Raw genomic sequence first — 9,417 nt, 5'->3', positions numbered from 1 at the left:
ACATTTTTTGAATGAGTGCAGTAACAGAATAACACTGAAAAGGAGGAGAAAATTTCTCCTCCTTTTCATAGCCCCTGAACCAAATGATACAATAATAAATTAAAGTATACAGAAATAAAGTTAATAAGTGGAAGTGGTTTTATAAAGATAAGGGTATTTTAGAAAATGCAAGACACATTTATCAAGAGAATATATGCTGTATATGACTATAACATTGTATTTGGTACTTTTTTGATTGATTACATTTGTTAAGTTACAAAATACCTTTTCATTGAAATAAATCAAAGTTGTATATAGGAAAATGACCATATTCCCCTCCTCACCTTTAATCCTACCCCTCTGGTAATCCGTACTAAAAACATGGAGTGCATCCCTTCACATTTCATCTTGATAACCAATAAAAATGTTTTAATTATTCTTAGACCAAACTTGGAATTCATTGCAAACATGAATCATGTATGATTGAACTATGTACCTCAGTAAATAAATAATAATCAAAATAAACAGATGAATTAATGAATGTTTACCACTGTTTGACAGTTAAATGTCTTGAGGCAGGATATTGCATCTTATTCATCTCTATATGCTAATTAACTGTAACATCACCATGCAGTAGTATGGAGTCTACTCGTTTTTCTTGAACTGTTGAATAAATGCATGAAGAGAGATCTTCAATCCTAAATTGGCTAATTACAAGGGGAAGTAAAGAAGAAAAAGAAACAATAAAATGAGTAAAGCGGCATAAGGAAAAGAGAAAAAGAAAGTATGAGAGAAATAGTGAGGAAAAAAGAAAGATGGAGGAGGGAGAAAAGAGAAGTAAATGAAGATAAAGAACAAAAGAGACCTGAATCTAAGCCCCAAGGTTAGAAAATGCACATGGTAGCAGGAAAGAGAGGAGAGCCCCGAAACAGAGTGCATTTTCCAAGTCTCAGTAATCTACTATCAAGAGCCATTGTTAACTCTTCTTACTTCCTTTTCCTCCAAATCTAACTAATCACTGAGAATATCTCTGATGTTTGGCCCATATTTTTCCTTTCTTAACCAGCCTTTTCACTCCATTTTCCTACTTAACCACAATTTATTATGTATATAGGCATTGAATTAATTCTCACTGCAATGCTATTTAAATCATAACATTTACTGCTAAAACTAGTTTTATGTATTTATCATGATTAATAAATTCAAACCCATTATCCCCAAGTTTAAGACACTCTATAAGTTGCCCTATTTACCTTCTGAGTCTTTTCACGGGTCCAGCCAACATAGCTAGATTGTCATGTGTCTAACATGGTATATAAGTTCCCATTTCAACTGCATCTTACCCAACACAGACTGTTCTTGCTGCAATCCATTCAATGCAATGCCACCCATTATTCTGCAGCTGTTAGTGAGTGCTTCTTTTGAATGCCAAGAATGTTAATAACATAAATTTTGAAGTACAATGACATGTAGCTAGCTATTACGGATGCATTTTCTTAAAACTTCATGAGTGTGTGATTGCTCCCTTCATTACTTCAAAGATTATATGATGCACCTACACTGTGCCAAGGAATAATGTTTTTTTTTTTTTTTTTGAGACGGAGTCTCACGCTGTTGCCCAGGCTGGAGTGCAGTGGCGCGATCTCGGCTCACTGCAAGCTCCGCCTCCCGGGTTCCCGCCATTCTCCTGCCTCAGCCTCCTGAGTAGCTGGGACTACAGGCGCCCGCCACCGCGCCCGGCTAATTTTTTGTATTTTTAGTAGAGACGGGGTTTCACTGTGGTCTCGATCTCCTGACCTTGTGATCCGCCCGCCTCGGCCTCCCAAAGTGCTGGGATTACAGGCTTGAGCCACCGCGCCCGGCCAGGAATAATGTTTTTTAAAAAAAAAAGTTCCTACCTTCACAGAGCCTCAAGTCTAGCGAAAATGATGAGTAAATACAATAATGCATTATGATGACTAACAACAAGAGAAAAAAGGTGTCCCCAGAGAGAGACCAATACATATGGCATAATGGTAATAAACTAAAACAAACTTTACAAATTTTATGATATTTTGAGAGGAATTTCTATTTGACTGTAAACCTAATTGAGTTGTATTGGGAAATATAACCAGTGACTAATTCATGTTATGTCTTATGATAGAGGTCTTGAAAGAGGTCAAAGAGATTTTTTATTATGCCACACCATCTACTTCTTATCTCAGGAACCCAGAATTTGTTTCTTTTCTGCACAAGGAGTACTTCCTGAGGCTACTAGAGTATGTTTTCTCTTTTATCTTTTGAAATTACCTTCAGAGTTCCAGAAAACAGCAGGCAAGGAAATAGCATTGCTGATTAAACATTAGATCATTGGAGCTACAGCACTCATGGTGCATGTCACTCTTTGCAAAAAACACCATGTACATGACTCAGCATCCCAGAGTAGCAAGGTGAGATAGCCAGAAAATATCCTGCCCCAGCGATCTTCTTTCCAACTATTTTAATATCCACTGGCTATTCTTTGAGGAATCTTTGATTACTATGGTTATTGTAAAATTATCAATCTTGTTAGTGTTGGCCTTTCTGAGGGATATAGACTCTTCATTTACTGTAATTTTCATTGGCATTTTCAGATTTCAGATTATATACAGCAAATTTTCATAGAATTATTGGTCATTTCAATAGCCTCTTCTTTGAAATGCCTGTTTGAGATTCATGTCCATTTCTTTAAAAATGTTACTTATTTATTTTTTATTTTGAGAGCTTTAGGTGGTTTTGGTTACATAGACGGCTTGTATAGTGGAGAAGTCAGGACTTTCAGTGTACCATCACCCAAATAGATTACACTGAACAAAATAGGTAATTTTTCATCTCTTAAGTCCTTTGTTTTGAGATGGAGTCTCACTCTGTCACCAGGCTGGAGTGCAGTGGCGCTATCTTGGCTCACTGCAACCTCTACCTCCTGGGTTCAAGCAATTCTCCTACCTCAGCCTCCCAAGTAGCTGGGACTACAGGCGTGGGCCACCACGCCCAGCTAATTTTTCTATTTTTAGTAGAGTCGGGGTTTCACCATGTTGATCAGGATGGTCTCAATCTCTTGACCTCATGATCTGCCCACCTCGGCTTCCCAAAGTTCTGGGATTACAGGCGTGAGCCAATATCAGATCATATGTCTCTAAAAATATGATTCTCTAGTGAGTGATGTTTATTTTGAACAGTTTCTTCCTTTCTGCACTTTTTCTTTCTAGTGCTTATAGTGATGAACAGAAATATACTGATATATTAACTTTTTTCATATCATTTTAAAAAAATTTTTGGTTAAGGCTTTTTTGTGTCTGTTTAGGAATCCCTTCCCATTATTCCTAATATTATATTTTTAAAGCTGTATTGTTTAATCTTTCATGTTAACATCTATAATCAATATACAATCCACAAGAAGGCTAAAAAAAAAAAATGAGGTAAACATCCACCTCAAGAAAACAGAAAAACCATAAACAAACTCAAATAAAGTATAATAAAGGCTATAATAAAATAAAGAGATAGATTAGTTATATAGAAAGCTGAAATACAGTAGAGAAGATAAACAAACACAAAAATTGATTATTTGAAGACAATAAAATAGAAAAGACAAGATAGGAAATATCAAGAATAAAAATAAGAGCATCACCACAGATTCTGAGACATTAAAATGATTATAAAATGATATTATAAGCATGTCTATGTTAATAAATTTGAATTGACACAAGACAAAATAGACCATTGGCAAAGTCCTATAACTACTAAATTAAACAGATAATTAAAACTTTTCCTGGTCTTCTTGTGCTCATTGGAACACCTTCACCACCTAATGTGGAACTCCAATTATGCTAAATGCCCAATAAATATTTTATAACTGGCAAACTGGCTTTTTAGAACAATTGCATCTATAGTTATTGAGAGTATAAGCAGTATTGCAGAGGGGAACAGGACAATAAATAATGGAATATTCAAAAATGCTTGTATTATTTGATAAAGCAATTCCTTTTTCAGGAATTTATCCAAAAGAGGTTGCCAAAATGTACAAAATATGTGTCCCTTTAAAAATACCACTGTAAAATGTAAGCGAGCTCAGTGTCCAAAAACAGGATACAATGTATTTTATATAATATTGATCAGAAAATATTAAATTTACGTCTCATTCAAACAATCTTTCGAGAGTCAAAGTTCAGCTTGCCTCTAGCTCCATTTGTCTGGATGCATCTGTATAATTGGCCAAGATGTCTGTTAGACTTAAGGGTGGATTTTCCAGTGACATAGTATATCATCAACAGCCCAGCCACATCTTAACTATATAGGTATTACAAATAATACCTACCTTTTTGTTACACGAGGAATGAGAATGAAATTTTATTTTATTTTTTTATTTTTCTAATTAAAATCTATACGTTTCTTTTTTAAAAAGTAGGTTTGAATCTGCTTCCAATAAAAGAAGTGTACATATTACGCAGAATTAGATGTAAAAATTTATAAATAGAATTGAATATGTTGAAAGTGATACCATTAGAGCTGGTGACTTTAACAGTGAGATCAGCCCCTGGATCTCTCCCCGCTGGACATTTGATTTTTATTACTTCCCTCAGCTCTCTACCTCCTTGCCTTCACTGCCTCATGTTTGGAGTGTGTTGTGTGGCCTCAATACATTCCTGTGATAAGATTATGTCACATAAGTATGCATATGATACTTGTATGATAGCAGTTCATATGCATATAATTGACATGTGCATATAATTTAATTATATGCATATAGGTATGGGAAAGATGCATTAAATACTTTTAGGCATTAAAATTCATCCTGTAGAATGCTTTGACAATAGAAAATACAAAATAGTGTTGAATGAACAAAGACATTTACAAAACAGCAAATACAGCATGCTCTCAACTTTGTAATTTTGCCTAGAATTAGAGTAAATATATGTACAGGCAGAATATATGGCGGTACATATTGTGTGTTGTTAGCACAAAATATCTACTCCTTTGGCCTGCCTAAAATTTGTATTATTCAGATCAATATATTTTTTCAGAACACATTAGCACTGAAAAGAGTTCCTCCATTTTCTACAGTTCCTCCATTTTCTACAGTTCCTCCATTTTCTACAGCAAACAGAGATTTTGAAATGAAGAGGACACATTTTCCAGAAATGAAGAGATGGTAAGGACAGACGTTTGCCTAATTCCTGCCCCTCTGCACATGATCTGCCTCACATTCTGAGTTGCTGTAAGTACAAAGCAGGTACTGAGTAATGAAAACATATGTAACAAAAGGAAGAAAGAGAAGGCCAGTTCCTAATCTGGGACAAGACAGATCCAGGATGAGACACTGAAGCTAAAATTAAGTCATTACAATTTTGCCTAGGATGGTCTTAAGTCAGAGCCAGCCACCCTGCCTCCATCTATGCCCCTCTCTTTCACGGGTAATTCATGTTTAAATGTATCAATTCACCCAGGTTCTGGAAAGAACATATCTCCAGCTTGTTTAGGTTTCCTCCAATGCCTCATTATATTATCACTACATCTAAGTACAACCATATATGAGGAATAACTAAAGGATTTTCAAGTTAGTAGTGCTGAGTAAGAAATAAGAGATTGTTGTAGAGCAAGGTCATGAAAAAGATTGAGCTACAGAAACTTAAAAATAGAGTATAACTAGGTATAAAGATTGTACTGATGTTAGGGGCCCTAAATCCTGAAAGACACACACGATAAAAGATTAAAGGGCTACAAATCACTTACTTCTCTCATAACACATATATTTTAGTCTAATTGCCTATTTTTATGTGTCTCTTCATTAGTCGATGAATTTCCTGAATGCAGGGTCTATATCATCTTCATCTGTGTACCCCCAACCAACACAAACACACTTGGTGAAGTGTTTGGCATAGAGAAGAAATTTAATCAATGAAAGTTGAGAATATAATGCTATGAATGAGGGCTAATGAGAGAGAAAGAAATAATAATATGCCATCCAAAAGAAGTAAAAGCAATCAAGTTATCTTTTATACAAATACTAGAGACTTACAAGTTTCAGGGCTAAGGAGTTCAACCCCATGGGTAGAAATGGTATTCCCATCTCTGGGGAAAAATGAACTTAAAAGCATACTTCATCCATGATTTAATCAAGGTATTATTGAGATCTATAAGGAGCAGCAATTTTCATCATTGGAAATGAATAAGAAATAAGATATTTCTGCTGCAAGAGCAATTTCGATTAATGTTACTGAGAAAGAAAAGAATGAACAATTGTAATACTCAAATGCTGCCCAGTTTTTAAGAACACCAAAGTGGATTCACATTTTCATGTGCCTGAGGTGATCAGGTGAAATCCTGCGTGAATATAGAGACAAATATGTGAGGTAGACTGTTACATTCATTAAAATTTTCAACCCTGATATTCTACAATTGCAACATAAATTCCTCATTTTAAAGGTAGTTGTATAATACATGCTACAGAATAGAAAATTAAAAATTGGAAAAAGATGAAGTCCAGAGATTCCAGAATAAAGTTTGGTTTTTATATGGAGTTGTATTTGCTTACCTTAGGATTGTAAGGACATGATATTAAAATAGTTCTATCCATAGTTCTAATAATAGCTCTATTTTGGGTATTTGAAACAAAAATTTGGAGGAAAACGTACCTTCAAAGAGTTAAATATACACACTCATGAGCTCATTAATATCTCTCAAAAATCTATCATGTAGGAACTTTACTAAACAAAATACATTTATACGTTTTATAGAAGTAATTTAATAAATATTATATTTTCATTTACTCACTAAACATATTGAGTAATATGTCTTTCTCTGTGCTAACTCTGTCCTATCGGTTTTGGGATTACCTTGATGACAATATCTTATCTGGCATGCATAATGCCATTTCCTCCTTCCACATACAATTCTCAGATTTTTAAGCTCTTTCTCATCAAGCCCAGACATGCCTTCAGCATCCCTTTCATCACAGGACTTTAGGCAGCCACTACCATTTGGTGAAAAGTAGCATGCAAAATGCATCTAATTTGCCATTTCTCATATGTGACATCAAAGAACTCACAGTTTAGTTGAAGACAGGACATAACTCACAAATGTTTGTGTGTTTTGATAGGGCAGGATTTTAGTAATTAGTGTGGACTGTGTAAGTTTCAGTGGAGGAAGAGGTCACTCCAGGCCGGAGCAGGGACAGAGGTGAGTTCAGGTAATTGGTCTGCCACTTGGCAGTGTTGAAATGTGACTTCAAGTTTAAAGGGAGAGAATGATCAACAGAACAAAACAGGAGGAACAAAAATGTAGGTACAGGAATAATGTGCCATGTATTCATCATTATGCAAGGTAATATTTCTTTCTTAAAATGTGCACTAATGTAATTTCTTAAATCCCCAAGAAAATGTCCAATTCTAGCTTATTCTACTGGGTTTGTTAAATAAATATACCTTCTCCTATCCTTGTGTTCAGTGAATTTTAAACTTCTGACATGCTCCCCTTCAGCTTGTGTCTTTCTAGCTAGAGTTTAAATTTTCCAGTCTATCGCCTCTTATCCCCTTGAGCGTTTTATTTGTCATTCTCTGTACAAGTTGCAAGCACATGGACACTTTCATGAAAAGAATAAAGGGCTGTGGTGACAATAACTTCTCATGTGCAGACTCATGTGAGTTTATGAAGTGCTGGTGCAAACAGTCACTGTCCCAGGAAATCATCTTGCATGGGCTACTCCTTGAGTTTCCCTTTCACACATAATCTATCATTAATCTCCTTTTATTCAAAAAAATTATCAGATGCTGACCACTTTCAAGGTTTTGTCTAAAACACTAGGGTTAAAGGATTCATAAGAAATGGTCTTTGAGGGCAAAAAAAAAAAAAAAAAATATATCCAATGAAGTCAACAGATGCGTAAAAAGATATTCGTTTTAAAAATTGAGCTAAATGCAATGATGCCTATGTTCACAGAGTGTCTTAAGAGCAATAAAAGGTGATCTATCGCTTAGCTTGAGGAAGGGATAAATCAAGGAAAATTTCCTGGAGGCCAAAGTACCCAGTTTGTTTCCTGAGGACTAAAATGATGTTGGTCAAAGAGAGAGGCTTCTGAGGAACATAGGGCTTATCCCATAAGCAAATGACATAAGCCATTTGCTATTATTGTGTTTCTGACCACAATGCACAACTAAGTTTTGGTTTCTAATCAACAGCCACCGTGTGTCAAAACGGCAATACCATATCCTCAGTTCATAGCTGCGTGTTTCTGATTCAGCATGGAGAGTGTTATACTGGCCTAGTCTACGATGGCTCACAGGTGATACAGAAGGAACTCACTACCCAGTGATGAGAAAATAAAGAGGTTTACTCTAGATGAGTGCTTCTTAAAGTGTTGTCTCTAGACGTGCAGCATCAGCTTCACCTGAGACCATGTTAGAAATGCACATTCTCAAGCCTCACCTGGAACCTACTGAATCAGAAACTCTGTGGATAGGGCCCAGCGATGTGTGTTTTAACCAGCACTTGAGGTATTTCTGGTATGCTTAAAGTTTGAGAAAAGCTTCCCTAGTTAGCAACTGAATCACACCAAAACAGTAAGCATTGGTTTTTCCAAAAGAAAGTTGGAATGTTCTTATCTGAAAGGGAGAAAAATGAATGATGGCCAGCTGTTCAATGTTATTCAAGAATACAATATTTGGAAAAAATGTATAAGAAGACAGTCAAAGGTCCAATGTGGTGGCACATGCCTTTAATTCCCGTGCTTTGGGAGGCTGAACCAGGAGAATCACTTGAGGCCAGGAGTTGAGACCAGCCTAAGCAACATATCAAGGACCTCATTTCTAGAAAATTTTTTTTTTTTTTAATTTATTTATTATTATTATACTTTAAGTTGTAGGGTACATGTGCATAACGTGCAGGTTTGTTACATAAGTATACTTGTGCCATGTTGGTGTGCTGCACCCAACAACTCATCATTTACATCAGGTATAACTCCCAATGCAATCCCTCCCCCCTCCCCCCTCCCCATGATAGGCCCCTGTGTGTGATGTTCCCCTTCCTGAGTCCAAGTGATCTCATTGTTCAGTTCCCACCTATGAGTGAGAACATGCGGTGTTTGGTTTTCTGTTCTTGTGATAGTTTGCTAAGAATGATGGTTTCCAGCTGCATCCATGTCCCTACAAAGGACGCAAACTCATCCTTTTTGATGGCTGCATAGTATTCCATGGTGTATATGTGCCACATTTTCTTAATCCAATCTGTCACTGATGGACATTTGGGTTGATTCCAAGTCTTTGCTATTGTGAATAGTGCTGCAATAAACATACGTGTGCATGTGTCTTTATAGCAGCATAATTTATAATCCTTTGGGTATATACCCAGTAATGGGATGGCTGGGTCATATGGTACATCTAGTTCTAGATCCTTGAGGAATCGCCATAAATTTACCAGCTGTGGTGG

Source organism: Macaca thibetana, chromosome 7 (genome assembly GCF_024542745.1).
Source record: "Macaca thibetana thibetana isolate TM-01 chromosome 7, ASM2454274v1, whole genome shotgun sequence".
NCBI classification, from domain to species: domain Eukaryota; kingdom Metazoa; phylum Chordata; class Mammalia; order Primates; family Cercopithecidae; genus Macaca; species Macaca thibetana.
This window is presented reverse-complemented; position numbering follows the sequence as displayed.